Below are 24,805 nucleotides of genomic sequence, written 5' to 3' on the forward strand. Positions count from 1 at the left end.
GACCTAATGATGGCCTGAAGGTGTGGTGACCCTGTGTTTATTTCCTTGTTGATTTCCCTTCTCTGGCTCCAAGATCATTTTCCCATTGCCCACAGGAAACAACATCTAGGGGCGAGGTAGGCCTGACTTGGCAACCCTAAAGGTGAACAAAAGGATCTTGGCTTTTGGCAAAAGCAGAAGGAAGTTCAGGGGCGTCTCAGCCCCATCCAAACCAGAATAGATTTGTCACTGATGCTAATGCATGCTGCTCTGCAGGGGACCACTCTCCCGCTAAGCTCTCCATAGCTGCTCTCAGTTTTATGAATCTGCTCTACCCAAAGCCTTGCAGAAGGGACAGGGGATGCCCTGGTTAACCCCTGCATATACAAAGGTGGAGCAGTTTTCATGCATAGCTGGGACACAGAATACTGGAAAGAGAAAGAAAAATTTCCTGAGCTACTGCTAAGCCAGCAAAACTCATCTCTCAAACGGACTATCACCTGAGACTTCACACAGCTGGGAACTGATCCACAATACAGCAAAGGTAAGATGGCCTAGTTCCTCTACAAGGTAGAATCTCATACCATTTTTTAAAAAGTCACCTCTGCCCACTCAGCCCCCAGTTCTCACCCCATCCCTCTCTCTCTCTCTCCCTCTCTCTCTCTCTCTCTCTCTCTCACACACACACACACACACACACACACCCACCCCAAACTGAGGAGAGTCTAAAAGATGTAAATATCTAGGTGTGTCTTTTTGAAAACACTAGAAACGCCTTGGCATTTCCTCTCTTTATACCCTATTTTTTTCTGCAGTGGCCTTCATTCAAAGCTTATTTACTTTGACAAATGAAAACGACTTGCCAGACAGATCAGTAAAAATATAAGTAATCCCACTAACAGTAACTGGGTTTATGCGACAATATTCTTTATCAGTATTTAAAACACATTCACACACAGACTTTGTTTCATTCCACAGTAGGAGTAGGTGTTGCATTGTAGTTTTACCCATGGATAAAGAGGTTGAGAGAAGCTGTGATCTGCTCATGGGTGTGTAGAGTTGTGGGTGACCAGCAGCACATCCTGTCTTCATTCCTATCTCTTTTCAGTAGAATGGTGACCCTACTCTTTAAAGAAAATTCCAGACTACATTCTTGGCCATGTATTCTGACAAATGGTCTGATGAGAGGATGGAATTTTAGAAATTGGAACTCTCAGGAAAATCCAGAAATAGATAGCCACAGTATCCTGTACAATACACCACCTTGTCATGTGTTCCTGTTTACTTCCATTCCTGGGCATTGAATTCAGTTCAACAAATGTCGATAAACTATGTTCCCTGCTCCAACACTGACTGGGTCATATGTCAGGGCGTGGTGCAAGTCCTGTGCCCAAGGAATGCTGAGGCAGTGCAGAGTAGGATGGCGGGGTAGGGGGCTCCCCTAAAGAGGTGAGCTTCAAATAAGCTCAGCATAAAGAGTGGACTTGGATTGAGGGAGAGCATTCAGATACACAAATCCCCCGGGAGGAATTTGTTGAGTGAACATTTACTTACACCAAGTCCATGGTGGCAGAGCTGAGGGGCAAGGAGCACAGCCTGAGGAATTAGACTGTCTGGCCTTGACTCTTGGTTCTACTTCCCACTAGCTCTGCATCTTGGAGTACCTCAGTTAACACCGCTAACCTCACCTTGCCAATATGTAAAATGAGAATGATGGTAATACATCCCTCATAGGGTTGTCTTCAGCTGTAAATGATTATGTATGGGAAGTCTTTCCTGATGCATAACAACTGCACAATAAATATTAATACTAACTATTGTGATGACCATGTGCCTGGCTCCAAGGGAGATGCAGGGAATACAGATAAGAGGAGGCCTACCCTCAGTGTAATCAAAACGTCATGAGTTAGTTGTGTGCAGCTAATGACATGAGGTGTGATGCATGCTCTGGAACCACGAGGGTAGAATCTTTTAAGTCTGTGTGAGTTAGGGTTGGGGTTCTGAGGGGACAGGGAAGGGGGCAGAGGTTTCACAGCAGAGGCCCTATGTGTAGGGCGGTAGTATAGAACAGTGAAAAGAGCTAGACAGATCTAATTTTGAATCCCAGTTTCCTCCTCTATTTACGTATCTATTTATTTCTATATTAATCTATATGTATTGAAAACCATAAATTCATACTGCCAATTCATACTTCCAATTCCAATCCAACACTCCCTTTCTACATTTGTAACTCCCTTCTCTAACATTCATCAGAAGCTGGCTCCCATTATCCTTAATATATTATATGCTTATTCACTCAGTCCCCCAAATGTCATCAACTGCCATCATGACACTGTCCCCTGCCCCATGCAGATGCCCTCTGCACCCTGCTTAGGCCCTGACACTTTGTTCTGGACCGCCCTGAGCTGGCTCCTAGAATTCTGGAGCTACCATATGTCCTCCACACCCGCACAGGTGCCTACTTTGCTCAGCCCTATGTAATGTCTTTAAGGACTGTGACACACGCTATACATTTGTGTATGTACCTGTGTTGTCACTGTCTTTGGAGGGGGATAGAGCTATCTCCTCCATACAGGTAGGGCACATGTCCTCAGCATCAGGCCTGAAGAAGCCAGGCTCATTCCATTCATTCTATTCCACTTGGTCTGCTGATCTGTATGGATGTGGGCTGCTCACTGTATGCTCGGGGTAGTAACAACATTTCCAGGGGTGAAAAGTACTATTTGGGCAGTCACTGCTCCTTTTGCTTCTCTGTCAAGTCCTTGTCTAGGTTCTCCATTATTCATTTACTTAACAACAGATATGAAGCACTTACAAGGTAACTGGTGCTTGGTTACGGTGGGACATAGAGATTTAAAACCTTAGTCACCACCCTCAAGGCACTCCCAGTCCACTGTGGGAAGCAGACAAGCCATAAATTTCCATTCCATGTGGCCAAGTGCAATGAGAGCCTACACAGCCTGCCATCAGAGGGCACCTAGCTCAGACTGGGTGGGCACAGAGGAGATACCCAAGGGGAATCCTAAATGGGCAGAGATTAACAAGGTAAAGACTGACTAGAAGGGGGGTAAAGGGAATGATGTGCAGGAAGGATGAAAGAGTGTAACGGATAGAGAATTTCAGGAGCTACCTCAGGGTGGCTGGTGCAGGGCCAGAGGCAAGAGGAGGAGCTGTCCAGGCAGGTGCAGGCTGTGGAAGTGAGCCAGTGGTGCTGGATTTTAGACTTTAGGACAAGAGCTCTGGAGCCAGACTTCCAGAGTTTAAATCCTGGTTCTGTGACCCAGGATTTGTTGATCTATAGCTGTTGAATCTTCGGCAAGGTAATACTCTGCCTCGGTTTCCTTCACTGTAAAGCTAGAGACTGTAATAGTAGTCACCTCGTGGGATTGACATGATTAAATTATTCTTTTACATAGTGTACACAAAAATGCATAGCATATGGAAAACAATAATAACAAAACTGTTATTTTCCAGCAGGTAGATCAAAAAGGCGTTAGGGCACTGGCGAACCAGAAGCACCCCAAAATACAATGAATTAATTAAAAGACAGAAATTTAAAAGAATAGATTTTGGCATTGTAAAAGAAACTCTGAAGTTATCCTGAGAAAAATTAGAACCTTTTGGATTCATTTTATGCCTTACTGTTGCTTATCTTTTGACATATTTTGGGTTAGAGGCACCATAATTTTTTTATCGTTTCAGCCTCCAAAGGTCCCAGCATTGCCCTGTATGCTAAGGAGACCTCCTCTCTTCTATTGGTTTTTCATTCACCATGATCTGTTAGGAGTGGCCATTGTACACACTCAGTGGGTTTCAGGCCAGTAGTAATTGTCATGATTGTCCTGACAACCCCAAAGCTGGAGGGAAACCATCTTGAAATTCAATTATCACTAAAGCAATTCTGCACCCTGAATGTGTTCAAGGGGATAGAAGGGCAGGAGTGAGGGAGTTTTTGAAACTGTTCTGGAAGTCTATTTGCCATAGGACTTAGTGACCTTTCTCCAGTGGCCTTTCAGCCCCTGTTGTTGGAGCTGTGAGGCAGTTCTCCTTCCCCCACAGTCCACCTCCCTTAGAGCCAGAGGAGACAAAAATGGAAGCACAAAAATACCAATGATACATCAAAATAAAAAATGTCTGGGCACCAAGGGACACAAACAACAGAGTGAAAAGACAGGCCACAGAATGAGAGAAAACATTTGCAAATCATCTATCTGAGAAGGGGTTAATATCCAGAATATGTAAGGAGCCCCTACAGTTCAACAACAACACAAAACAACCCAATTCAAAAATGGGCAAATGACTTGCATAGACATTTCTCCAAAGAAGATATATAAATGGCTAATAAGCACAGGAAAAGATCCTCATCACTAATGGTTAGGAAAAAGCAAATCAAAAATCACAATGAGATACCACCTCCCACCCATTAGCATGGCTACTATCAAGTTAAAAAAAAAATTGCAAAATAACCAATGTTGTGAAGGCCATGGAGAAACTGGAACGCCTGCGCACTGTTGATGGAAATGTAGACTGGTACAGCTATTGTGTAACATGGTATGGTGGTTCACCAAAAAATGAAAAATAGAATTGTCAATGGCCCAGCAATTCAATTTCTGGGTATATAGCCAAAAGAATTGAAAGTAGGGACTCAAACAGATATTTGTACTCCCATATTTATGGCAGCGTTATTCACAATAGCCCAAAGGTATATGCAACCCAAGTGTCCAGTGAGTGGATAACAAAATGTAGTATACACAAACAATGGGATAAATTCAGCCTTAAAAAGGAAGGAAACTCTGGCACATGCCACATCATGGTTGAAACTTGAGGATGTTATACTGAATGAAATAAAGCCAGTTTCAGAAGGACAAATACTGTACAATTCCACTTATATGAGGTACTTACAGTAGTCAAATTCGTAGAGACAGAAAGTTGAATGGCAGTAGCCGGGGGGTGAGGAAAAGGGAGAATGGAGAGTTACTGTTTAATGGGTGAAGAGTTTCAGTTTTGCAAGATCTAGAGATGGATGGTGGTGACGGTTATGCAACATTGTGAATGTACTTAACACTACTGAACTGTACTCTTAAAAATTGTTAAGATGGCAAGTTTCATGTTAGTGTATTTTACCATAAGTAAAAAATGCCAATGAATCCTGGCTTTTTTTTTTCTTAACAAGGTGTACCAATGATTCTTGGGAAAACAGCAGACTTCTTCTCTGAGAAAATAAATATATACAGAAAAATATCTCTTGGTTAGAACTTGGTTATATTCTCTATCATTGGCTGAGACATTGTTAAATCACAAAGAACTGACAAGTCTACCAATTATAGAGAAAGGGAGAAAAAGAGAGAGAGAGATTGCTTCCTAAAACAAATAAGATTAATATTACACTAACTATGCAGAAATAAAAGAGACACTCTGCATTATGCTTAATTATTCATTGTGTGTGTGTTTGTGTGTGCACATTACTAAAACATTTAGGATTGCAGTTCTTGACAGGGGGCGGGTGAGCCAAAGGTTGTATGTGAAAGGATTGTAAGAAACACGCACACTGATAGTCTAGTTCTGCACACAAAATTTATAGAAACAGACCCAGCGTGAGGCTGCATGTGAATTCGAGGTCACAGCCTCTGTCAGATGAAGCATCAGCCTAACCTCTGGTGCTGGGACAGGAATAAGAGAAAAAATGGAGCACGAAGAACCTTTCCTTCCTCTTTCCTGAACGCCTGACCAGGTGGCCAGCTCTGGCTGCCGGGACACTTCCTGCCTTTTACAGCTTCCTCCACTTCTAAATGGGCAGGTTCATTTCAACTCCAGGGCAAAGGGGTGGGAGTGGTTTATTTACTCATGTTAAATTGGAACAATAATGAAATAATAGTGAAAAATTAACAGTGGGTGGCAATGCTTTGTAAAACGTGAAACAGATGTGTGTTTTCATTTATTTATATACCACTTTATTCTACAAAGAAACTCTGGTTGCTCCCACTGGAGAATAGAAAGTAGAACAATGGCCCCACATTAGCATGGCTCATTTCTGGCCAGCATAGTGTTTTTAATTTTTTATATTAGCTACTAAACATCTAACAATCAGGAGATTTCATGTAAAAATTCAAATTTCAAGTTTTTTAAAACATAGGAAACTCTGGCCATGTTGGTCCTATATTTGTTCATTCCCTCAGCAAACAAATATAGATTGGGTGACAGTTCTTGCCAGGCACTGTTCTGGATTCTGGGTATAGAGCAGAAGTGAGACTGATAATAACCAAGTAGACAGGTAAGTAAGATAATTACAGGAAATTGTAAGTGCTATGAATACAGCAGGGTTAGAGGATATGAATAAAGCAGGGTTAGAGGATAGAGACAGAGTGGGGTAGGGGAGCCATGTTAGTTTATCAGAGTGGCCAAGGAAGAGCTCTCTCCATTTGCCACAGTCCGCACCATGCGCTATTACTCCACTCCAGGCATTTACTGACATTGGAGGCACCTCAGGGTTGGAGCTCTGCCATAAAATCATGGGAAATATAAACAAGAATTTAAATCAAGAACAAGGGAAATATGAGAATAGGATGATAAGACCAATGGAAATAGAAACCAGGTATGTATGTCGTAAGAGCCTTCATGATTGGTATAGTTGGACATCAGATTCAACTGAGCTTCCTGGCAACCAAAGCAAAAGGGAAATATCCCCAATTACATCATTCTCATTTTTCAGAAAGGAATAAATAAAGCAATTCCTTTATAAGTACCAAGCTTTCCTCATCTGACTTGGAGTAGAAATTGAGTATATCAGCTTTATAAGGGAACTCTGAGTGAAATAGTAATCAGTATGAAATAGTAATCAATATCCTCACCAATGCATGCCCAGGAGTCTGGTATTTCACATGGTTTCAGGTATTCATTCAAAACATCTTTATTGAGACACAAGTCCTACAGATGCAAACATGCCTGATATTTTTTTCTAGTGACATACTTCACCTAAACTAAACTCAGGAAAGGCGGTCATGTGAGAGGCCAAGATAATGCCATGTAGACCCCTTCTTGTTCCTGCTGATCTCAATCCACAGAGTATTTAGGAGAATGAACAGAATGCCTCTCATTCAAACTATATTCCTCCCATAATGCTCTTTTCTGAGCTGGTTAGAGAGAAAGTAAAGATTATAATTAACAGTTCTTTGCAACATTCCTCAATGTCTGCCACTCCTATTACTCGGAAGGCAATTTCAGTAGCCCTTGCTCTTTGGGCTTGAGTAGGCAAATCTTCCTTCCCTTTTCTGGAATAGCCTTCACTGGGTAACCCTAATGGTAGTGCACATTGACACCTTAATGCTGAGAACAGCCCACCGGAGGGAAGGCAGTGACCAAATATCTTCATTCACCCTCTGCACCAGAGGGCTCTGCCGAATTCCAGGCTGGTGACCAAAGGTCAGGAAATCTAGCCTGTCTTCTAGAATGTTCCTGGGGAGCTCTGTCATGGCTCCAGTCTCCTAATCCTCCTGAGAGTTCCCTTGCCAAAGGAGCCCTTCCCCTGGATTCTTAATTTGTGTAAGTGCCACCGTGTATCCCAGAGTGTTTTTAGGTACACTCCTGCCCCAGGAGAAAAACATGGGCAAAAATAGAGTTAAGCCAAACTTTCTGTTCTTTTTTGGCGTGGATACTGCCTGGCTGTGCCCTTATCACCTGGATCATCTTTTGGCTTTCTGGAGATGCCTGGGCTCACTCTCCTGCTGTTGGCAAGAATCAAGGAGTTAGGTCTCAGGGCTGGGGCCACCGCACTACTTCTCCCTCACTCTGTTGAAAACTGAGAAGCACACTTTGACTGTGCTACTTGTAATCCTTACCCAGACTTCCTCCTCCCCGTTGCCACACTTCTCTGTTACTCTGGTTAAACATGCCCTTTGAGCCAACCTCACAGAACTGGTTCTCTGAGTTGGTAACAATGACCTTCCATAAATACTCTGAGCTCCCTCTAGCAGGAACCTCCCAGTCTCTGCCTGGCCATCTGGCAAGGAGGCCCTGCTGGTGCCAGGGTAACCTACCCAACCTGGGACACTATCCAAATCACTTGACATGGAATCCTGTTCCCTCCTGGAATAGGGCAGCCCATGAGTTCCCAGGTATTTGCTATGAGAATCCCAGCCAGTGGTGTGTTTTCTGATAAACTTCATTGTGTAAATTTCTCATCATGGACCGTAAACTAACATATAGGCATATGTCAACACAGGTACATAAATACTTCAGTATAGAATACATCAGTCTAGCTTAAGTCACCTTCCATTTATTTCTTGTTTTGGGGTGTTTTTATTTTATTTTGTTTTATTTTTTATTTTTTGAGATAGACTCTCACTCTGTTGCCCAGGCTGGAGTGCAGTGGCATGATCTTGGCTCACTGCAACCCTCTGCCTCCCAGGTTCAAGCAATTCTCATGCCTCAGCCTCCCAAGTAGCTAGGGCTACAGGAGTATGCCACCACACCCATCTAATTTTTGTGTTTTTAGTGGAGACAGAGTTTCGTCATGCTGGCCAGGCTGGTCTCAAACTCCTGGCCTCAAGTGATTCACCCGCCTCCCCATCCCAAAGTGCTGGGATGGATTATAGATGTGAGCCACCGTGCCTGGCCTTCACTTACTTTTTTTATCACTAGACTAAAGTACAAAACATAGTAAGTGCAATCTATCCACTGGGTTTTGCTTTTGAGGAGCAGGGGTTACCGTTAAAAAGACTTTTAGAGTAAATGATTTTGTAGACTAATAAAAATTTGACACCAACTGTTGCTGAGTGGTGAGAGAACGCAGCTGGCAAGGTGCTTTGTGTCAGGACGTGCTCCATTCATGGAATAATAATAATCACTGTCACTTACTGAATTCTTCCCGTGTGCTAGGCCCCAACGAACTTTTTACATGGTTTGACTTCTCTTGTTTAATTTTCATAATTCTGAAAAGTACTATTGTTATTTCCGTGTTTCAGGTGAAGAAACTGAGGTTCAAAAAGCTTTAGCAAGTTGCCCAAGGTTACCAGGCAGCAGGACCTGGGTTTGAAACCAGGTCTGTTACACTCCAAAGCTCTTAACAGAAGGGAGAAGGAAAATGAGGAGAAAGGGAAGAGAGAGGGCAAGAGGTCTTGGGCAGCCAGTTCTTCAGTCCCCTGAATTTTGTTACCCTATCTCTATGTCTATATCACGGCCTTCTTGGATTAATGAACAGAGAACCCCTTTCTCAGACTCTACATCAGCCACCTTCTGTCCACTCTGCTTGACACCTGATTAGATCATAAAGACCAAGGTTTCTTAACCAGGGGTGGTGGCTCACCCCTGTAATCCCAGCGCTTTGGAAGGCTGAGGTAGGAGGATCGCTTGAGCCCAGGAGTTTGAGATCAGCCTGAACAACAGAGGGAGACCCTGTCTCTACAAAAAAACTTAAAAATTAGCTGGCATGGTGGCATGTGTCTGTGGTCCCAGCTGCCCAGGAGGCTGAGATGGGAAGATCGCTTGAGCCTGGAATTTGAGGCTGCAGTGAAAAGAGAAAAAGAAAAAAAAAAAAAAGACCAAGGTTTCTTGACTCAACAATACTGGCATGTGGGACTGAATAATTCTTTGTTGTGGGCAGCTGCCTTGTGCATTATAGAACGTTCAGCAACACCCCTAGGTTTGACCTATTAGATGCCCATAACACTCCCCGAGTTGTAACAATCAAAAATGTTTCCAGTCAATGTTAAGTGGCCTCCGGAGGGCAAAATCACCCCACACAGAGAACCATTACACTAGACACACCCAAAGGCAAAGGGAGACTAAAGTTCCACCAAGGCGATGGTAACCGTCCTCAGAGGGTGGGAGCTTCTGTGCCATGGCTGGGAGGGATCTGGGGATTCTTCAAGTGGAGCAACCTGTCTCATGGTCATGGTACCATTCTGACCTCAAAGTAAGCAGAGACGTCCAAGACTATGGTCAATCCAAAGGAAACCTCAGGCCCCACAGGCTTGCTGGTGTTGGTGAGTAGAGCAAGAGATCTCTCCAAAAGGCCAATGGTTGTGACTGCCCTTCCTAGTTCTGGCAGAAAATCTGTGTACACCTAGAAAATGCTCTTTCTTTCCAGAGCTATCTCTGTAGCATTCATTTGACCCCAAGCATATAAAGAATAACCATGCCAGATATGACTTTAGAGTGTACAGAGTATGTGGGAAGGACCCCTAGCTGGTGCTGGTCCCTCATAACCCATCACAAAGTGGTCAATGGCCAGGAGACCCTTTGTCCTAGGTCCCACATGGAGCTTCAAGTTCAAAATCTTGATACGGTTTCCAATGTTATCTATATGTTGAATTCTTAATATGTTCAAAAGCATATATACGTTTTAAATATAGCATATTTTATAGGTCTATTTTGGGATTCCTTCTTTCATTTTTAATATCCCAAGGGCTTCAAAAACTGGAAGTGGCCTGGGCCTGCTTTGACGTTTTTGTTTTTGTTTTTGTTTTGAGATAGGATTTTGCTCTACATTGGCCAGGCTGGAGTGCAGTAATGTGATCATGGCTCACTGCAGCCTCAACCTTCTGAGCTCAAGCAATCCTCCCATCTTAGCCTCCCAAGGAACTGGGATCACAGGCGTGTACCACCAAACCTGGCTGACGTTTTTATTTTTTTGTAGAGACGAGGTCTCTACTACGTTGCCCAAACTGGTCTCTAACTCCTGGCCTCAAGCAATCCTCCTGTCTTGGTTTCATGGCAGGTTTCATGGCAGGTTTCTTGGTAATAGCCTCAAACTGGAAACAACCCAATGCCCATCAACAGCTGAATGAATAAACAGTCTGTGCTATGTCCACACAATGCAATACTAAGCAGAAAAAAAGGAATGAACTATTGATACATACAATATGAATAAATCCCAAAATTATCATACTGAGTGAAGTAAGCCACACACCAAAAGAATACACACTGTTTGATTCCATTTATATGGAATTCTGGAATGTGCAAGCAGTCTAGTTATAGAAAGCAGATCAATATTTGCCTGGGGACCTGGTGAATGGGGAGTGAGAGGGAGAAATCACAAAGAGAGAGAAGATTAATTTGTTCCTTGATTATAGTGATGATTTCATGGGCATATATGTATGCCAAAACTGATCAGATGCACAAAATTAAATATGTGCATTAGGATGAACCCCTGGGTATTGTGGGGTGGGGGAAACAGAGGCGTGGTGGCTAGGTCCACTTGGGTAGTTTGTCCATTTTTCTCGTCTTTGGCTGAGCACAGAGATTGTAGCCATTCCTCTTCAGCACTGCCTGGATAATGTTCTAGAGTGAAGTGTGAGAAACTCATAAGAAATTGGTGGGTGAAAGCCCTGCTGTGGCACCCTCTCACTGTCTCTGAAGAGCACCTCTTATCTGGGTAAGTCCCCTCTTGGGGCCAGAAGAGATTAGATCAGAATACACTGGATATATTTGCATGGCTAGAAATCCCTCCTTCTTAGAGAGTAAAGAGGGTGCCCCCTCCCGCCCCGCCCTTCCCCAGAACAGAGAAAGTGGCCAAGCAGCTTGGATCTCCTCCAGCATACCCAGGCCAAAAAATCATGCCACATCCCAGTGTTCATTGAGGAAATAAAATGCGCACACACACAAGCACACACACATAGAGCAGTAGCCTGTGCCGAGTCGCCTCCAAGGCTGGGGTCTGCAGGTGCAAGCTCCAATTAGCAGCCGGCCTTCCAATACCTTTTCATCCCAAACAACGGCCAGTCCTCAGCCCCAGCCAGGGATTGAGGAAGGCCCCGGAAGGACTGGCGACGAGACTGAGAAAAACAAAGACTGTCCAAATAAAAGTAGCTCATGTGAGTCGAACCTGAAACCCAGCTTCATTTTCAAAACTTCTTGTGAGAATTAGTCAATGCACAATTTTGTGAAAAATCAGTTACTGGCCACAGGAAACAAACTGCTTTCAAAGGCCCTCCAGATCCTCCATAAGTCACCAGAGGCAGTTTTCTGTGGCGAACCAGCTAGGCATGTATTTCTGTAACAACACAGTCTTAGTTGTTTCTACCGTTGACAACAATTCCCCTAAACTAATACATTTTGGGGGTTATGGATGCATTGTTGTTCTCCTGCAACTGATGGCTCTTTATTGTTAATATCACATCAAGGCTTAAACAAAAGCACTTTTGATTCTTTATTTTTAGCAATGAAATGTATGTGTTTTCATGTGCGTGTCAGTGCTCTATCCTAAGCAGAGAAGCACTAAGGTCATAGACTCACTTTCTTCATTCCTTCTCTCCCCCCTTTTTTTTCTGTTTACTTTTCACTGAGAATGCTGCAGAGCTTATACAGAGGTACATGCTTCCTCTATAAGCATCTCAGCCTGTTCCACAGCTAAGGATGTGCTCCCGAAGAAAGACTTCTCTATCGTTGTCTCCTTGTGGGCTCCCTGGTCTGCTTTTCCACCACTGCCATGCTCTGTTAGGCAGTGCTTCCTCGCCTTCCTGACAGTCGTTTTGTTTTTAATAGGTAAATCTACAAAGAAATGCCAAAAATTGGAAATGTGAACAAAAGAATGTTAAAAACCCATATTCCCACCACCACCGTCATTCTATTTTTCTGTTTCCTTCCAGATCATAGGGCATACTTTGTGTCTACTTAGTATATGTATATGTATATAAATAATTTTTTATTTTTATTTTTATTTGAGACAGAGCCTTACTCTGTTGCCCAGGCTGGAGTGCAGTGCAGTGTTGCAATCTCAGCTCACTGCAACCTCTGCCTCCTGGGTTCAAGCAATTTTTGTGCCTCAGCCTCCCAAGTAGCTGGGATTACAGGCATGCGCCACCACACCTGGCTAATTTTTTACTTTTAGTAGAGAGAGGGTTACACCATGTTGCCCAGGCTGTTCTTGAACCCCTGACCTCAGGCAATCTACCCGCCTTGGCCTCCCAAAGTGCTGGAATTACAGGCATGAGCCACCACACTCGACCTAAATAACTCTTGATTATGCCTCTGACTTGGCTTCTTCACTGGGTTTGCAGTCATGAGATATGAACAGTCAGTAAGTGTGCGACAGAAGAAACAGTCCTTTTGATACTTTAGGACCCCAAAACAGTCCACTCTACTTAAGAATGAAGTTGCGTTCCTGTGAGCCTTTGTTTGCACCATTTTCATCAGTCAATCAATAAATAACCTTGTTTAATGTATGTTTCTGTTTCAAGATGCCTTATTTTTTCAGGGATATTAACCTTTTTAATTAAAGAAAATTTATTAGGAAACAGATTTTAAATAAATATAAGGAAGAATTTTTTTTTAGGTTTGGGGTACAAATGATCCTGTCATCCAGTCACTGAGCATAGCACCCAATAGTCTTTCAGTCCTTACCCCCTACTCAATCCTCCCTGCTGTAGTAGTACCAGTGTCTACTGTTGCCATCTTTATGTCCATGAGTACCCAATGTTTAGCTCCCACTTACAAGTGAGAACATGCAGTACTTGGTTTTCTGTTCCTGTGATAATTCGCTTAGAAGAATGGCCTCCAGCTGCATGCATGTCGCTGCAAAGGACATGATTTTGTTCTTTTTCATGCATGTGTAGTATTTCATGGTGTATATGTACCATATTTTCTTTATCCAATCACCATTGATCGGCACCTAGGTTGGTTCCATGTCTTTGTTATTGTGAATAGTGCTGCAGTGAACATGCAAGTATGTGTCTTTTTGGTAGAACAGTTTATTTTCTTTTGGATATATACCTGTAATGGAATTGCTGGGTCAAATGGTAGTTCTGTTTCAAGTTCTCTGAGAAATCTCCAAACTGCTTTGCACAGTGGCTGAACTAATTTGCCTTCCCACCAATGGTGTATAAGTGTTCCCTTTTCTCTGCAACTTTGCTAACATCTGTTGTTTTTGGCTTTTTAATAATAGCCATTCTGACTGGGGCACCTTATTTAATACATCAATTTTGAGCTCATGGCCAATAGCACTATAACTCATGCCTGAATGACGCTTCTCTAACATAGATACTTTCTCTGTAAGGTACATCACAGCTTTCTGGAGCTTAGCAACATTAGGCAGCACTTCAGCATTATGCTTCGGGGCCATTTTTACAGCAAAATCACCAATGAAGAGCACAAAAATGAGGAAAAATGGGGTACTAAGTAGTCTGCAAAGGGAACACTTGCTGATAGTAGGAAAGCTGACACAAGAAGCCAGAGCGTCACTGTTTGACCTCAGCTGGGAACGTGTGCATCTCATGACTTAAAGTTTCGCTGCTTTGAGCATGTCCACAAATAACCACAAAAGCACCATGAGCATCAGGTTGGGGATTACAATTCAATTTTATCAAGGAGGCAAACTATTCACAACTATGGAATCTGCAAATAATAAGGGTTGACCAATTGACTATACCTCTATTGTATAGTCTTGCTAACTAGAATTGACTATTCTGCATTGTTAAAGTATCAAAAGATGTATTTCTTCTGCTGTCAACTTACCCACCATTCATGTCTCATGACTGCAAACCCAGCAGAGAAGCCAAGTCAGAAAAATAATCAAGAGTTATATATATGTAAACATATTAATTAGACACAAAGTATACCCAATGACAAGCTCTGTACCTATATTGTATTAATGCAGTATATCATGATGACAGGAAGCAAGTGGTCATTCATATTTCCCTCTGAAACTAGTTTGTTGTTTCATGTTAAAATGCCACCATCGTGGCTGCCATCTATCAGTGATAAATCATTTCTTCTAAAGTGGTAGTGTCAAGAATATACAGTGGGAGTCTTCTCTCTTGCTTCCAGGATCAACTTCAAAATCATTAGGTCTGGTTGGGTGGAGTCCATTGGGTTGAAGTTAGAAGTTGAAGTTAAAAGTTAGAAGTGATCACTCTGAGTGATGGTCTAATCTCCATCAGCAGCCTAGTCTTTTTTTTTTTTTTTTTGAGACGGAGTCTCGCTCTGTCGCCCAGGCTGGAGTGCAGTGGCTGGATCTCAGCTCACTGCAAGCTCCACCTCCCGGGTTCACGCCATTCTCCTGCCTCAGCCTCCCGAGTAGCTGGGACTACAGGCGTCCGCCACATCGCCCGGCTAGTTTTTTTTTTTTTTTTTTTTTGTATTTTTTAGTAGAGACGGGGTTTCACCGTGTTAGCCAGGATAGTCTCGATCTCCTGACCTCGTGATCCACCCGTCTCGGCCTCCCAAAGTGCTAGGATTACAGGCTTGAGCCACCGCGCCCGGCCAGCAGCCTAGTCTTTAACACAGCAGAAATTTCCTCATCTGCAAAAGGGAAAGTCCGTGTTTCATTAATTCTAAGACGCTCCTTCTTTCACGTTTTAATATCTCAGAAACCAGCTAAGTTTTGTTTTATGCAATTGATGGTGTGTTGTGGACTAATTGACAGTATTCTGCTTTCTTTCTGGGTGGGCACATAAAATAAGAGTGCACATTCTACCCTTTGGCGTCTTAGAAGTGATGAAATTCTGTAGTAATGAAACAAGCCTGCCTTACAGTGTTGTGGGGATTGAGCAATGCTACAACTTCACAGGGTTGTTGTGAAAAAGTAAATAACATGTGAAATGACAGGTGCAGTGCAAAGCATTTGGAATTAAGGAATTATTATCATGACTGTATTTTCTTACTCCTAGAACCAGTGAATCTTTCACTTTTGACATTACTAGGAAATATCATAAGAGCTGCACCAGGGACCCCTATGATTCTAATTAGATTTTTTTCAAGCAATGGTTGGTACAAAGAGATTCATTTAGTGGGTCGTAAAATCTTGTGTCATTGGAAAGAGATCCCCAAGTGTTTGAGAACTACAGCTGTGAAGAAAGTAAAACACAAGTTTCTTAGGGGGCCAAGGCAGCCCTTTCTTCATGACCATAATGCTGCAATCATGAGGTTGTGTTTTGGTCCGATTACTGGGATCCTCTTATATTATGAGATTTTTTTGGCCAGTGCAAATTGGGTTTCCTCTCGTCAAACTGCTTCTGTCTATGCTCTATGCTCTTAGCAGTAACAGGAGAGTGAAACAACTGAGGCAGTGGTTCAGTCCTAAACTATTAATATAACCCAAGATTCTTCCATCTGTGTCATCTAGATCACCATCTCAGTTGCCGTTTTTGCTTTCTTGGGGAGGGAGGGAACCTGGGTTCTGTTGTACAAAATAAATTTATAACACCTTCACTCCAAACAGATTTGTTAAACTACAGAACACAACTCTGTATCCTTGTTCGTATTTGTTTGCTTTTTGATGTAAAGGGAGAATATGAATCCAAGAAATTTCACTAGAGTCAAAATACGGAGATAGGATGGAATCAGCTAATTGGGTGTACAAGATGAAATGGCAGCTGAGGGTTTGCTCCCTGACAGGAAAATGTGGAGGCTGCTTTATTTGCTGTCCTATTGTCAAATTACTATCAAAGTAAGTGAATAAATGGAAGCAGGTAGAAACCCAGGGTCTATCAGGCTGCTTCTATGTGCTGGTCATTTTGTATAACTGTTTTGACACACCTCAATAAGGGCATTATCATCTCCATTTTATAGTTCAAGGACCTGATACTTGAAGGTGAAATGATTTGCTTTAGGTCACTCAAGCCCTTCTGCCTCAGAGACCTCCTTTTTCTACTCTAAGGGACAAGAATGTCTCACCAGAGTCCCAAAGACGCCTCACAATTTCTCTGCCGGCGTTTCTCCTGTGATCTTCTCTGAAGGGCTTTTCAACCCTGGCCACTTTATCCTCATTGTGTTCTTCTTACCACAGTGACGTGTGGAAGGAAGTGCATGCTAATTTTTTTGAAACAATTAAGTTTTGTTTCCCTCGACCCAGGCAAGCATGCATCCATCCCTCTTTCTCCACCACTCCTTCTCCCCAGAAAGAAAGAAAGAAAGAAAGAAAGAAAGAAAGAAAGAAAGAAAGAAAGAAAGAAGAGTAATAGATGTGCGGTCTCTATGAGATCCCTCTTTGATTTCCACTCTGAATAGCAGGCATTGTCCTCAGTAGTTATTATTTTTGGAGTGCCAACCAATAAAGGTCCGCATCTCCTTCATGTAAATGTAGCACTGCAACACAGAGATTTTAACTGACCTGCCCAAGGTCACACAGAAATTAGCAAAGGGGCCAGGAGTGGGGCCTAATGCTTCTAGTTCCCCATCATTGGCCATATCAGCCTACACTGCTATTTTATGCATACTTAGTAAATATTTACAACTTGAAATATCTTCCCAGCTGCAGTTAGGACAAGAAGTACTCTCATATATTTGTAAGCATTTGTAAAACAGATGCGAGAAAACATAAACCTGAATTACTGGGCACGGTCTCCCTCATATTAAAAGCACTAGGTTAAAAGCTGGGAGAGCCAAGATTATAGGCTAATATTTTGTCCTTTTCAATCTCTTGGTTATTTCTTCCTATTTTGTATACAAGATGGCTTGTTTTTCATGAGTTGCATAGAATCATTAAACTGATTTAATTTATCAAATCATACCTCTATTTCCCAATAGACATTTTTTACATTAAAGCATAAAACAGGGCTAATAACAGATTAGCCCTATTTTTCTTCATAATCATATTGAAATAATTGCAATATATTAATACCAAATAGGCTCATTCTATTCTAATTATAAATATTCATTAGTATAAAATACTTGAGGAATAAGAACATCAATCTAAATGAAAATTTATATTTTTTAAAATGTGATTCTTTTAAACTTTGTAGTGAGTTATGTGAGACAACCCTAATTCAAATTAATTAAAGAAAGAGGAATTTTGTTGGCTCACAAAACAGGCACGTCCGGAAGGGGGGATCTGGTTCAAACAATGTCAGTGCTTTCCTTCTCTCTCCACATCTGGCCTCTGCACTATTCAGCTTTAGAGTCTAATGGTACCATTCTGCCCATCCTCACCCCATGTGACAAGAAAGATAAGAGGTGTGGGGGTGGGGGCTTATCTGAACTGCTTGTTTTCAAAAAGGCAGAGAGGGACTGGGCACCATGGCTCACGCCTGCTATTCCAGCACTTTGGAAGACTGAGGCAGGAGGACTGCTTGAGCCCAGAAATTTGAGACAAGCCTGGGCAACATAGTGAGACTTCATCAGTACAAAAAATAAAACTAAAAAATAGCTGTATGTGGTAGTGTGCACCTGTAGTACCAGCTACATGGGAAGCGGAGGCAGGAGGATCACTTAAGCCCATGCAGTGAGCTATGGTCACATGATTGCACTCCAGCCTGGATGACAGAGTGAGACCCTGTCTCTCTTAAAAAATAATAATAATAATAAATTAAAAAAAAAAAACAGGGGGGCGGAGCAAGATGGCCGAATAGGAACAGCTCCAGTCTCCAACTCCCAGCGTGAGCGACACAGAAGACTGGTGATTTCTGCATTTTCAACTGAGGTACTGGGGTCATCTCACTAGGGAGTGCCGGACAATCGGTGCTGGTCAGCTGCTGCAGCCCAACCAGCGAGAATTGAAGCAGGGCGAGGCATCGCCTCACCTGGGAAGCGCAAGGGGGAAGGGAATCCCTTTTCCTAGCCAGGGAAACTGAGACACACAACACCTGGAAAATCGGGTAACTCCCACCCCAATACTGTGCTTTAAGCAAATGGGCACACCAGGAGATTATACCCCACATCTGGCCGGGAGGGTCCCACACCCATGGAGCCTCCCTCATTGCTAGCACAGCAGTCTGCGATCTCGCCACAAGGCAGCAGCGAGGCTGGGGGAGGGGGCCCGCCATTGCTGAGGCTTAAGTAGGTAAACAAAGCCGCTGGGAAGCTCGAACTGGGTGGAGCTCACAGCAGCTCGAGGAAACCTGCATGTCTCTGTAGACACCACCTCTGGGGACAGGGCGCAGTAAACAACAAAAGCAGCAGAAACCTCTGCAGACCCAAACGACTCTGTCTGACAGCTTTGAAGGGTGCAGTGGATCTCCCAACACAGAGGTTGAGATCTGAGAAGGGACAGACTGCCTGCTCAAGTGGGTCCCTGACCCTTGAGAAGCCTAACTGGGAGACATCCCCCACTAGGGGCAGTCTGACACCCCACACCTCACAGGGTGGAGTACACCCCTGAGAGGAAGCCTCCAAAGCAAGAATCAGACAGGTACACTCGCTGTTCAGCAATATTCTATGTTCTGCAGCCTCTGCTGCTGACACCCAGGCAAACAGGGTCTGGAGTGGACCTCAAGCAATCTCCAACAGACCTACAGCTGAGGGTCCTGACTGTTAGAAGGAAAACTATCAAACAGGAAGGACACCTACACCAAAACCCCATCAGTATGTCACCATCATCATCAAAGACCACAGGCCGATAAAACCACAAAGATGGGGAAAAAGCAGGGCAGAAAAGCTGGAAATTCAAAAAATAAGAGCACATTTCCCCCGGCAAAGGAGCGCAGCTCATCGCCAGCAATGGATCAAAGCTTGACAGAGAATGACTTTGATGAGATGAGAGAAGAAGGCTTCAGTCCATCAAACTTCTCAGAGCTAAAGGAGGAATTACATACCCAGCGCAAAGAAACTAAAAATCTTGAAAAAAAAGTGGAAAAATTGATGGCTAGAGTAATTAATGCAGAGAAGGTCATAAACGAAATGAAAGAGATGAAAACCATGACACGAGAAATATGTGACAAATGCACAAGCTTCAGTAACCGACTCGATCAACTGGAAGAAAGAGTATCAGCGATTGAGGATCAAATGAACGAAATGAAGTGAGAAGAGAAACCAAAAGAAAAAAGAAGAAAAAGAAATGAACAAAGCCTGCAAGAAGTATGGGATTATGTAAAAAGACCAAATCTACGTCTGATTGGGGTGCCTGAAAGTGAGGGGGAAAACGGAACCAAGTTGGAAAACACTCTTCAGGATATCATCCAGGAGAACTTCCCCAACCTAGTAGGGCAGGCCAACATTCAAATCCAGGAAATACAGAGAACGCCACAAAGATACTCCTCGAGAAGAGCAACTCCAAGACACATAATTGCCAGATTCACCAAAGTTGAAATGAAGGAAAAAATCTTAAGGGCAGCCAGAGAGAAAGGTCGGGTTACCCACAAAGGGAAGCCCATCAGACTAACAGCAGATCTCTCGGCAGAAACTCTGCAAGCCAGAAGAGAGTGGGGGCCGATATTCAACATTCTTAAAGAAAAGAATTTTCAACCCAGAATTTCATATCCAGCCAAACTAAGTTTCATAAGTGAAGGAGAAATAAAATCCTTTACAGATAAGCAAATGCTTAGAGATTTTGTCACCACTAGGCCTGCCTTACAAGAGACCCTGAAGGAAGCACTAAACATGGAAAGGAACAACCGGTACCAGCCATTGCAAAAACATGCCAAATTGTAAAGACCATTTAGGCTAGGAAGAAACTGCATCAACTAACGAGCAAAATAACCAGTTAATATCATAATGGCAGGATCAAGTTCACACATAACAATCTAAACCTTAAATGTAAATGGACTAAATGCCCCAATTAAAAGACACAGACTGGCAAACTGGATAAAGAGTCAAGATCCTTCAGTCTGCTGTATTCAGGAGATACATCTCACACACAGAGACATACATAGGCTCAAAATAAAGGGATGGAGGAAGATTTACCAAGCAAATGGAGAACAAAAAAAAGCAGGGGTTGCAATACTAGTCTCTGATAAAACAGACTTTAAACCATCAAAGATCAAAAGAGACAAAGAAGGCCATTACATAATGGTAAAGGGATCAATTCAACAGGAAGAGCTAACTATCCTAAATATATATGCACCCAATACAGGAGCACCCAGATTCATAAAGCAAGTCCTTAGAGACTTACAAAGAGACTTAGACTCCCATACAATAATAATGGGAGACTTCAACACTCCACTGTAAACATTAGACAGATCAACGAGACAGAAAGTTAACAAGGATATCCAGGAATTGAACTCATCTCTGCAGCAAGCAGACCTAATAGACATCTATAGAACTCTCCACCCCAAATCAACAGAATATACATTCTTCTCAGCACCACATTGCACTTATTTCAAAATTGACCACATAATTGGAAGTAAAGCACTCCTCAGCAAATGTAAAAGAACAGAAATTATAACAAACTGTCTCTCAGACCACAGTGCAATCAAACTAGAACTCAGGACTAAGAAACTCAATCAAAACCATTCAACCACATGGAAACTGAACAACCTGCTCCTGAATGACTACTGGGTACATAACGAAATGAAGGCAGAAATAAAGATGTTCTTTGAAACCAATGAGAACAAAGATACAACATACCAGAATCTCTGGGACACATTTAAAGCAGTGTGTAGAGGGAAATTTATAGCACTAAATGCCCACAAGAGAAAGCAGGAAAGATCTAAAATTGACACTCTAACATCGCAATTAAAAGAACTAGAGAAGCAAGAGCAAACACATTCGAAAGCTAGCAGAAGGCTAGAAATAACTAAGATCAGAGCAGAACTGAAGGAGATAGAGACACAAAAAACCCTCCAAAAAATCAATGAATCCAGGAGTTGGTTTTTTGAAAAGATCAACAAAATTGACAGACCACTAGCAAGACTAATAAAGAAGAAAAGAGAGAAGAATCAAATCGACGCAATTAAAAATGATAAAGGGGATATCACCACCGACCCCACAGAAATACAAACTACCATCAGAGAATACTATAAACACCTCTACGCAAATAAACTGGAAAATCTAGAAGAAATGGATAATTTCCTGGACACTTACACTCTTCCAAGACTAAACCAGGAAGAAGTTGAATCCCTGAATAGACCAATAGTAGGCTCTGAAATTGAGGCAATAATTAATAGCCTACCAACCAAAAAAAGTCCAGGACCAGATGGATTCACAGCTGAATTCTACCAGAGGTACAAGGAGGAGTTGGTACCATTCCTTCTGAAACTATTCCAATCAATAGAAAAAGAGGGAATCCTCCCTAACTCATTTTATGAGGCCAACATCATCCTGATACCAAAGCCTGGCAGAGATACAACAAAAAAAGAGAATTTTAGACCAATATCCCTGATGAACATCGATGCAAAAATCCTCAATAAAATACTGGCAAACCGGATTCAGCAACACATCAAAAAGCTTATCCACCATGATCAAGTGGGCTTCATCCCTGGGATGCAAGGCTGGTTCAACATTCGCAAATCAATAAACATAATCCAGCATATAAACAGAACCAAAGACAAGAACCACATGATTATCTCAATAGATGCAGAAAAGGCTTTTGACAAAATTCAACAGCCCTTCATGCTAAAAACGCTCAATAAATTCGGTATTGATGGAACGTACCTCAAAATAATAAGAGCTATTTATGACAAACCCACAGCCAATATCATACTGAATGGGCAAAAACTGGAAAAATTCCCTTTGAAAACTGGCACAAGACAGGGATGCCCTCTCTCACCACTCCTATTCAACATAGTGTTGGAAGTTCCGGCTAGGGCAATCAGGCAAGAGAACGAAATCAAGGGTATTCAGTTAGGAAAGAAGTCAAATTGTCCCTGTTTGCAGATGACATGATTGTATATTTAGAAAGCCCCATGGTCTCAGCCCAAAATCTCCTTAAGCTGATAAGCAACTTCAGCAAAGTCTCAGGATACAAAATCAATGTGCAAAAATCACAAGCATTCTTATACACCAGTAATAGACAAACAGAGAGCCAAATCATGAATGAACTTCCATTCACAATTGCTTCAAAAAGAATAAAATACCTAGGAATCCAACTTACAAGGGATGTAAAGGACCTCTTCAAGGAGAACTACAAACCACTGCTCAGTGAAATCAAAGAGGACACAAGCAAATGGAAGAACATACCATGCTCATGGATAGGAAGAATCAAGATTGTAAAAATGGCCATACTGCCCAAGGTTATTTATAGATTCAATGCCATCCCCATCAAGCTACCAATGAGTTTCTTCACAGAATTGGAAAAAACTGCTTTAAAGTTCATATGGAACCAAAATAGAGCCCGCATCTCCAAGACAATCCTAAGTCAAAAGAACAAAGCTGGAGGCATCACGCTACCTGACTTCAAACTATACTACAAGGCTACAGTAACCAAAACAGCATGGTACTGGTACCAAAACAGAGATATAGACCAATGGAACAGAACAGAGTCCTCAGAAATAATACCACACATCTACAGCCATCTGATCTTTGACAAACCTGAGAAAAACAAGAAATGGGGAAAGGATTCCCTATTTAATAAATGGTGCTGGGAAAATTGGCTAGCCATAAGTAGAAAGCTGAAACTGGATCCTTTCCTTACTCCTTATACGAAAATTAATTCAAGATGGATTAGAGACTTAAATGTTAGACCTAATACCATAAAAATCCTAGAGGAAAACCTAGGTAGTACCATTCAGGACATAGGCATGGGCAAAGACTTCATGTCTAAAACACCAAAAGCAACGGCAGCAAAAGCCAAAATTGACAAATGGGATCTCATTAAACTAAAGAGCTTCTGCACAGCAAAAGAAACTACCATCAGAGTGAACAGGCAACCTACAGAATGGGAGAACATTTTTGCAATCTACTCATCTGACAAAGGGCTAATATCCAGAACCTACAAAGAACTCCAACAAATTTACAAGAAAAAAACAAACAACCCCATCAAAAAGTGGGCAAAGGATATGAATAGACATTTCTCAAAAGAAGACATTCATACAGCCAACAAACACATGAAAAAATGCTCATCATCACTGGCCATCAGAGAAATGCAAATCAAAACCACAATGAGATACCATCTCACACCAGTTAGAATGGCGATCATTCAAAAGTCAGGAAACAACAGGTGCTGGAGAGGATGTGGAGAAATAGGAACACTTTTACACTGTTGGTGGGATTGTAAACTAGTTCAACCATTATGGAAAACAGTATGGCGATTCCTCAAGGATCTAGAACTAGATGTACCATATGACCCAGCCATCCCATTACTGGGTATATACCCAAAGGATTATAAATTATGCTGCTATAAAGACACATGCACACGTATGTTTATTGCAGCACTATTCACAATAGCAAAGACTTGGAATCAACCCAAATGTCCATCAGTGACAGACTGGATTAAGAAAATGTGGCACATATACACCATGGAATACTATGCAGCCATAAAAAAGGATGAGTTTGTGTCCTTTGTAGGGACATGGATGCAGCTGGAAACCATCATTCTTAGCAAACTATCACAAGAACAGAAAACCAAACACCGCATGTTCTCACTCATAGGTGGGAACTGAACAATGAGATCACTTGGACTCAGGAAGGGGAACATCACACACTGGGGCCTATCACGGGGAGGGGGGAGGGGGGAGGGATTGCATTGGGAGTTATACCTGATGTAAATGACGAGTTGATGGGTGCTGACGAGTTGATGGGTGCAGCACAGCAACATGGCACAAGTAGACATATGTAACAAACCTGCACGTTATGCACATGTACCCTAGAACTTAAAGTATAATAATAATAATTTTAAAAAAACCAGAGAGGGATACTTCCTATGACAAACATGCCAGGGAAGAATCCTGATTGACTTAGTAAACCAACACCCCTTGGAGCAGTCCCTGTGATCAGAGAGAAGTGGACTATAGTCAACTGTGAGGCTGGGTCATATGCCCACCCTTCCTGCATGAGAGGTAGTAAGTAGGTTGGCCAACGCCCCACTGTGATTGCAGCTCCACCAGGAGAGATGGTACTCCCAGAGGAAAGGGAGTACTCATGCAAGAAGAAGAACAGAAAACCAAGCTGGGGCCGGGGGCAGTGGCTCACACCTGTAATCCCAGCACTTTGGGAGACTGAGGCGGGCAGATTGCCTGAGCTCAGGAGTTCGAGACCAGCCTAGCCAACATGGTGAAACCCCGTCTCTACTAAAATACAAAAA

The 24,805-nt window shown here is 42.5% G+C and overlaps 1 protein-coding gene across 1 annotated transcript in view; it reads left to right on the forward strand.

Annotated features, from left to right (window-relative positions):
* The first annotated feature begins 213 nt into the window (after positions 1-213).
* LNX1 (ligand of numb-protein X 1) overlaps positions 214-24,805 on the forward strand; it is a 195,404-nt gene continuing 170,812 nt past the window's right edge. Inside the window, exon 1 of the mRNA XM_025386367.1 lies at positions 214-523. The gene's annotated coding sequence lies outside the window, so the exon portion shown is untranslated. The remainder of the gene's footprint in view (positions 524-24,805) is intronic.

Source organism: Theropithecus gelada, chromosome 5 (assembly GCF_003255815.1).
Source record: "Theropithecus gelada isolate Dixy chromosome 5, Tgel_1.0, whole genome shotgun sequence".
Taxonomy (NCBI): domain Eukaryota; kingdom Metazoa; phylum Chordata; class Mammalia; order Primates; family Cercopithecidae; genus Theropithecus; species Theropithecus gelada.